The sequence below is a fragment of the Stegodyphus dumicola genome, chromosome 3 (assembly GCF_044657685.1).
Source record: "Stegodyphus dumicola isolate Sdum_Otavi_A_Nest chromosome 3, ASM4465768v1".
Lineage (NCBI taxonomy): Eukaryota > Metazoa > Arthropoda > Arachnida > Araneae > Eresidae > Stegodyphus > Stegodyphus dumicola.
Window position 1 is genome coordinate 108,975,179 of NC_140770.1, and position 8,693 is coordinate 108,983,871.

The 8,693-nt window shown below is 33.4% G+C and overlaps 1 long non-coding RNA gene across 1 annotated transcript; it reads left to right on the plus strand.

The window, feature by feature from the left end:
• The first annotated feature begins 2,216 nt into the window (after positions 1-2,216).
• LOC118180359 (uncharacterized) lies at positions 2,217-7,999 on the plus strand. The gene is made up of 3 exons (XR_015040013.1): positions 2,217-2,316; positions 2,451-2,501; positions 7,364-7,999. It is a non-coding gene; the product is annotated as an uncharacterized LOC118180359 (long non-coding RNA).
• Positions 8,000-8,693: the final 694 nt, after the last annotated feature.

Sequence of the window (8,693 nt, forward strand, 5' to 3'; positions counted from 1 at the left end):
ATTACATTTTTGACTGTAATCTAACAGACGGCAAACATCTGATCAAGCCTAGCAACAATCTAATACCATTTAAGAAATATGCCATAAAGAACAGACACCTTAGGGCCAAAATTAGAGACGTTCTTATACATATCCAAAGATTCGGACTGGATATTTGTCATATCTAATGCTTATTCATCTCCATATGTTACTTTACCATATTTGTCTTTTTTATTTTATTTTATTTATATATTTTTATTTTTTTATTTTTCATTATTTATTTTATTTTTTTAATTTATAATTTATTTTTTTTATTTCATTTTAATGTTCCAACAGTTTCATTTATCTACGCAATGCTGATGGACGGGAGCTCCAAAGATTTGCTTATTACACTTTCCGCCTTAGAAAAGACATTTATTCTTACATTTTTGCTTTTGGAAGCATCAGTTGTTGAACTTTTCAAGGACAGTCTTTTCTCAATATGATTTGTGTACACCATTAATACCAGAACTCATTTATCTCAGAAAGTCCTCCCAAGTGGTTGATGGTAAAAAAGAGGGGCGGAAGAACCTCGGACCACCCCCCGGTATGTTCTCCCTCAAAATTGGGGTGGAAAGTTTAACAGTTAGCTAGGTTCAGCAATACCTCGATTACCTGTGGTACTACGGAGGTGCTGGCCTAGCTTCTACCTGTACCTGTTACCTCTGTGACTTGTGCAAGGAAGTCTGTAATTGCAATATTTTTTGAAGCATGTCAGCTTGTGTTGTAAATGGATGCACAAACAGATTTTCGAGAAAGATTTCTGGGATTACTTTTCACGCGTAAGTACTGATTTTCTCTTTTTTGTGTAATTTGATAACTTAGGTAAAGCATATCAATGTCATGTTGTTTTCTTTCCAGATGTGAAAATAAGGACTTAATAATAATCAAAATATGTTAAATACATTTTAATGTTTCTGTTTATAGCTGGCATCTTTGTTCCTTAACATACAATGATGTATACTAGGATTTAAACTGTATAATTTGAACGTATTAGGTAATTCGTTTGATAATTTTCATGAAAAGTAAGTCACCAATTGTTACTATTTTTATGAATTGTAAAGCTATTAAACAAAGTAATGCTTTTCTTTATGTATTAAGTATTATTCATTTTTAAGTTTTGTGAACTGTTAGGAATATAATTTGTGCATTTGATCAAGATAAACTAACTTTTCTGTTGTTAAAATTTCTTTTGCATAAATTTACAAATTTGTAGGCAGTAAAAGTAAGTAAAATATTTACAGAACTGAATATGTAGAAAGATGTATCCAAAAATATAGGTATAGGTATATTTCTGTAAATCAGCTTAATTCAAGGCAATTTCTTTGAGATTCATAAATATGAAACGCGCATAAACTGAAATCATTGAATTCACATAAATCTGTCTTATTTTATTAATATTTATTTTCTTGTTGTAAGATTGTTGTTTCATTCATTATAAATTGTGCCGAGATATTGCATTTAAATGCAACGTGCCCGGCTCATGACAAGTTGTGAAAAGCATCTATTTAAAACTTTCATTTTAAAAAAATGCAACCTGTGACTATTTTTTTCAGTTTTTTTTATTTGACTATTTTTTTTAGTTTTTTTTATAATTATCTGCTATTAATTTCAAGTTAAAATTTTTTAAATGATTTTTTAATAAATTACATTATTGTGAATAAATCATAAATATCGCTACTTAAAGGAAAAATTGGAAAGTATACCCAACAGGTTGCTAATAAAACCTAAACAAATTCTTTAAATATGCAGAAACATTATTTTTAAAGGCTTTAATGTTATAAACATGCATTCAGATTTCGAACTATTTCTTAATGATTTTCTGTACGTAGTAAATTACGAATATCATCTTTATAACTTTAAAACAAAAAACTAACAATAGCGAAGCATTTCATTATAAATTTTACATATTTTTAGTGGAAAATACATGCACGGAACAGCTTAAAAACACGTACGTTTCACTGCCGTAATGCAGTGTTTTGAAGTTACTAACATGGACGCGGCTTGTTCGGTGGAGTTTCATTCCCCGATAGTGGAGGAAACGGTCGCCGCTTTTTCAGATGGCCCAGACTTTCCTTTCCCCATCGATAACGAATAGCTGATATGCTTTGCACTTTGTAATCGAAGTCTCGATACGGCTGTGTCTACACGTACGACGTCGGATGGCTAGCTCAAATATGGTAAAAATGCTAAACGTACGACTGGTTGCGCAGAGACCATCTGCGCATGAACATGCCTTCAATGTGTAATGCGAATCTAGCGCCATTTTGTTCTCGAACGTGGTCGAATGGTGTGGTGGTGAGTATACGAGTGATATCTATTGTTCCAAATTTAAATAAAATTAAAATTCTAATGCTTTTTCAAGTTAAATAAATAGTCTTTTTAATTAATTTAATGATAAATTTTAATCAATGTTTTTTTTTCTTGCACAGATTGCAATTATTCGCCGTAATTCGTTTTCTGCTGAATTTCTGAATGTATAGGTAAGAATTATTTTTGAATTTGTGAATGTTTAATTAACTGAATACAAAATTAATTGTATATGATTTATCGGTTTGTGTGTGCGTTTGAAAGGGAGAAAAAAATTCGTGTTGTTTATGTACTAATTCACCCATTTTTCTTATGAAATACTGCGAAATGTGATATATCTTTGTATTTGTGTGCTCTCTTGAAGAAATATACGCCTTTTTTTTTTTTTTTTTGGTATGATTTTTGTTGTATCAGATGAACAGTAATGTTAATTATCTGGCTGAGCAAATAAATAAAATATTCTGTAAACTATCCTGCTCAGCGTGCACCATTTATTATTAGATATCACCTTTAAAAATGCTTCTAATTGAGCATGTTTACCCAGAAACATCAACATTGTGTCCTCAGCCGAGCCAGAGTGTGTAATATTAAAATCAGAAACCTAACGTTATATGTTTTATTGTAAACAATCCTAGTATTATTTTTCTGTTATTTGCAGCGAAATTAAGTAACGAATATACAAAATTGCAGCAGGAAACAGTGGCTTTCGCTGCGATGTGCTTGTTTTGTCAGTATTAATCCAAATTAATGAATTTTGTATGATTGCTGCAATTATTATTGCTTCATACGTAGACTGCTAATTTTGCAATGACTGAAGATACAGAAATGTTAGACGAGATCATTGAATTCCCTCCTAAAAAAGTTATAAAACAGGATTCCATATGCAGCTGTGATTATTCTCATTTTAAATAAGATAGTGTGGCTAGAGATATTGCCATCTCTTGACACTATGCCATGTCAAATATTATAGTTGCATTTTTGTAATTGCATGTGTGTGGTAGTGCAGGTAGTTATGCATGTAATTCACAGCATTGTTAGTGTAGTGTGTATGTTAATGTTAGACATGCCTAACATCATTTGTCTCCCAACTGCAGAGTCGTAGGTGAGAAGCTGAATATGCAGCTGAAATCATAGAATGAATGTCAGTTCGTGTTTGTTTCACTATGGTTCAACAGTTCTTGTGTTAAGTTGGCATTAAGTTAAAAAATTACAAGAAGAAATCTTCAATGTGGCTTTTGTAGGTATTTATGGGATTTTGTCTTTGTAAGTAAGTTTTAAACTATAGGAAAGCTCGTTCTAATAATGTATTGAAAAAAGTGGAAAATGAGGTGAATATTTTTAATAAATTTCAGCACTGTAAAGTTGAGGTGGGGAATACAGTAATCCATCATTGGCAGGCCTTGGGTAAAGCAACATGCATCGTAATAAGAGATCACATCATCTTTATGCTAAAGGTAAGAATCAGCAGCAGTGCCAAAAAAAAGCCATGCTCATTCTGTTTTGACTTTCAAAGTTAAAATATGCATCAAAAGATTGTATAATTCATTAATGCCATATATTTTGTTAATTTCACAAGACAATCAAGTTATTTCGTAACAGTAGTATATAAATTTGGTAAAGTTACCAGCTGGAATGTCCTCTGGAGCAGGATTTTTAATTTTCTTTTCTGTTTCAAGGGCAAACTTGCTAGCAAATTCTAATCTGTGTAATTATATCATATTAACCCATTAAATGCCGTGGTCCTCGTTTGGTTATATACATTAAGAAGCCGCCTATTAACGCCATCTAGCTATCTCGGAGGGGAGAAAAGGCAACATCCAACTCATCCACTGAATGTCGTTTGTAGAAAAGCTAAAGTAATCAGCACCTATACGCTGTTTTGCTGAGCTCATGTTCATTTTCACATTCCACTCTCCTCTTATCACAAAAGCGAAACATGTTTTGAAAACGGACTAGACTTAGTGGATCGAGGCTAATTTTGGTCATTGTGATTGTTCTATATTATTGGTGAGTTTTGATTAAAGCGGTTATCACTTCTAGCAACAGTCACTGCTAGACAGGACTTTCCTGAGAAACAAGATTTTTGGTAGCACTGGTTTAAATGGGAGGATTCTTAGAAAAAAAGAAGGCTAATCTTTGGAATATGGTAACAGGTAGTTTGGCGGCATTTTGATAAGGCGATAAAGGTTACTAGCTAGGACTTTAGCAGAGTACATGGATAAAGTCAAGAGTGTGCGCAATGCCATTTTTGTGCAATTCTGGGATGTTTTTTTAAGTGGAAATAGGTCGACGACAATGATGAAATAGATGACGGCAATGATTTTATAATGGATACCGTGTATGTGCAATTCTTAAAAACGCGGCAAGCAGTGGGCGATTCTGCACTTTCTCCCAATTTCGCACCTAATCTTCGTCATGATTAAGCACTTTTGTTCCATAAAAGTTCCAGCATAAGCGTAATTCAGCTAGCAGATTGTTGGAAAAAATTTTGAGTAAAAAAAAGGCCTTTACTTTGTGAAAACAACAAAAAAAAACTAGCAGGAAACTTCGGATTATGGCAACTTGGTCGCCAAGTTGCCATAATCCGAAGATTAACCAAAAAGAATCCCGCCTAACTACGGAAACAATGTAGCGGCTATGTGATATTTTTTCAAACCTCGCCAAAAATGTCTCAGCTGAAGTTCTGTCCCGGCTAGAAATCAAACAATCAGACGAAAGTTCTGCTTCTGAAGGATCACATGATCTCAATCTTAGCGATAATCGATTATTGTTTTCCATTGTCTTTGTAGTAATTGAAAATGGTAACCTAGCTACGTGGGTTTCCTGGAAATGTGCGGGTTCTGAGAATTGCCCCTTTTGTCATCCAGTTCGGCGTAGCCGAAAGATAATGTGATTGGGACATTAGATAATGATTTTTTTTGGTCAGTTTAATTTGTATAGATGATGGACAGAAATTCATAAAGCCCCATTTGGAGATTACACTTGATACTGAGTAGAATTTCAACAAGCATTTTATGATTGCATTGCACAAGAATAGGCTTGAGGAAAGCTTTGAAAAATTTAAAGATAATATGGCATTCCCAGAACCTCTGTAATTCTGCCTTTGAAGATGACGGCAATGGTTTTATAAACGTGGAGCTTTCTCCAGAGCAGGTTGATGGAGTTTTCTGATGATAGACTAGAGGCAGAATGGTATTGTATTAATAAGACATATCTAGGAGTAACAAGTGTTATTTGAGATTCTGTGCTTAGCAACGAATCATTATTTGAATAGAGATTAAAAATTGTCTTCAGTTAGTCATTTATCTTCAGTAACATACGAGAGGATGCTGAACAGGCACTGGAAGCTGTAGACACACTAATGTTTGTGAAAAATGCAATACCATGAAGGAATTGTCGGAAATGAATGAAATTTATTCCGCATATTACCGATAGTGATACAAGTAAACGATCACATTTACAAAGGAAAAAAACGAAAGTTGGAAAATCAGTACTTTGGGTTTCTGTCATGCTGAGCGAGAGCCTGTACACATCGTGGCATTGAATCATATAGGTTCTGAATGTAATCCTGGGGAATGGCTTTGAATTGATGTGAAAGTTCAGTTTCAGTGTGTGCCCCACTAGCTGTACGTGCGAGTCGCTGACCGATGAAATCCTAGGCATGCTGATTGAGCAACATATCTGGGCAAGATGCAAAACCTGTTGTACCTTAAAGAAGGCTTGTGCACAGGCATTTTTCCCCCTAAAATATAGTGCCTGGAATGCATCGAATAATGCATACTCTGTCATCATTATGCTCCAGATTATAGCAAGATTTGTTGGAGAAAGCAACTTGTTGCCACAGAGCACGCCACGCACTGCATTGCAGTGCTCACTGAAGTCGGAGGCATATGTTACTCAGCTACAGGGCAATCCTGTGTAGAGGAACCCTTGCATGCAGTTCATGTTGTAGCAGACAGCGAAGAACACTTGTAACCGTGCTCCAATATTGTACTAACATACGAGAGGATGCTCTACAATCCATCACAGCCATGCAGATGAGGTGTTTCTCGTCCTGTGCTGTTGTGTGCCCCATTGACAGGATTTCACCTTGTTTGGTACTCGCTGTCCATTTCTTCCAAACATGCATCACTGTTGTGGCATTGTGCTGCGTGCGGGCTGTGATTGTTTGATATGAAAGTCCACCCCCTTGCATACAGACGACGTGGCCTCGTTCAAACTTGTTGGTATGGCATCCTCCGCTGTTGACAAGGCATACTGAGCACAAATTAAGTGTTCACTGCAGACGGAGGATGATAAACAGATTTCAGCACAACTTTACAGTCCTTTACAACTGCCAGTTCTCATTTCATGCATGCATAATCCCTTTGTAATTCTAATCAATTGTATGTCTTAACTAACTTTATATTTCATGTAAGTTTGGTTCAAAGTGCATAATTCCTTTGTGGTTGTGATTTTCACAAACATTAGTGTATATTAGGTAGTCCTAACTAAAAAAGCATCTTGAAATAAAAGTATGCAGTTGTCCAGATCAAATGTTTATTTTACAGAAAAATATAAACAGCTTATGCATACATGCATTGTTTTTATAGGATTCTGTGAATAATAATTTTTCACTAAGTTGTATTTTACAATAATTCTTTCAAATGAGTAACAATTACTCATCCATTATTTTAATTAAAAGAATTTTATATATATTTTTGTTCTTATCAAGTAATGAAAGGGATGTATATGTATTAATTTTATAAAATTCATGTGAATGTATGCAAATAAATTGTTTATAAATGTCACATAAGTTTATACCTCCTTAAACCATTTTCATGTGAAACAGAAGCCTTATTTATAACAATAAAATCAAACATAGCAAGGTCTAATTTTATTAAGACCCTGAATTACATCAGTATGAACTTATGATGGGACTATTGGAACAATACTCATCGTAAGTTGAGGATTACTTATAATTTGTCAGTAGGCATGTATGAAAATGGGTTTTGTAATTAATATTTTTCAACTTTTTATTTTCATATAAATACAGAAGGATTTCATATCTGCAGATAATGTATTATAAGAGGCTGTTGTGTGCCAGTGGACAAGCTGATGAGAAGCTGAACACTAATAGCTTGAATCCTGGTGAATGGACTGCCTGCATAGGCGTTGTCATGATTTTTCCACGTGTAAAATGAATGCAAGCCAGTTTGCCTTAAAGCATCCCTTCTTGGAAAATATCTTCTAGTGTTTCATCACAAAAATCAGTCAAAAACTGTTTCTCATGATTTGAAAAATACATATAAATGAAGTCAAATTTAATTGATAAATTGTGCATGCTGGGATTGTGTACTATATCATATACATTTTTAATATATTTTCTGTATCTCTAATGTTGAGAATTTTGATGTTTTAATTTAACCCTGAATAAAATGTTAAGTACTATAAGCAAAGTAAGCAGTATTGTATTTGATGTCAGAACAATATTTTTTTTATTTTATACTTGTATATTTTTGCTTATGATTGGAATTTTAGTACAAATTATTTTGGCATGATGTGGCCTGTTCTCATTTAAAATGCATTTTGTATTTTTTCCTTCTGTTATTTGCATTATAATAGTTTGGCCATAACAACTATGGATGCCAAATCAACATGTACGGGAATAACTGTATTAAATTTTGAGATGGTGGTAGTAGGTTTTAGGTGTCATTTATTATGAAGGTTGAGATGATTTTTTTTATAAATTCATTCATTCTTATCTATTTAAGAATTATCATTTAACATAAAAATAAGAAATAAAAATAAGAATAATATCTTGTAATACCAAATAAAATATACTTTTATATATATATATATCCAAGCTCACTATATGCACACTCAAAGAGATACATTTCTTTTTTGTGATTTATGTGATGATAAATTACTGTTAAGTATCTTAAGTTGTTCATAAATAGTGCTCATTTTTCATAATGCAACAAACAAACCTCACATAATTAATTTAATAAAATGTTATTGCAGAGACATATTTTTGAAATTGACATTAGTCCTCTATCCGTCTGTCCCATAGGGATGACTATGGGCCAGCTCCTGGGCAGATTCCTACTGTCATCTACAATATGCCCAAGCCCTTCGCCAATGACAGTTGCTTCTCAATACCCGTATTTTACAATTAAATTCACGAATCTGATCTGGCTGAGTTTCATATCAGGAGAATTAATAAAAGCAAAATGCATTCATTACCTAAAACCATTTTTCTCCAACTATCTGGATGGTAATGTGAAAGGATATGATTGGATTTCTTCTAGGTCATAACAGTTTTTAATAATGAAAAGCTCTTGTTCTTTTTTCTTCAAATTCTTGCGTTTTTTTTTATTTCAATG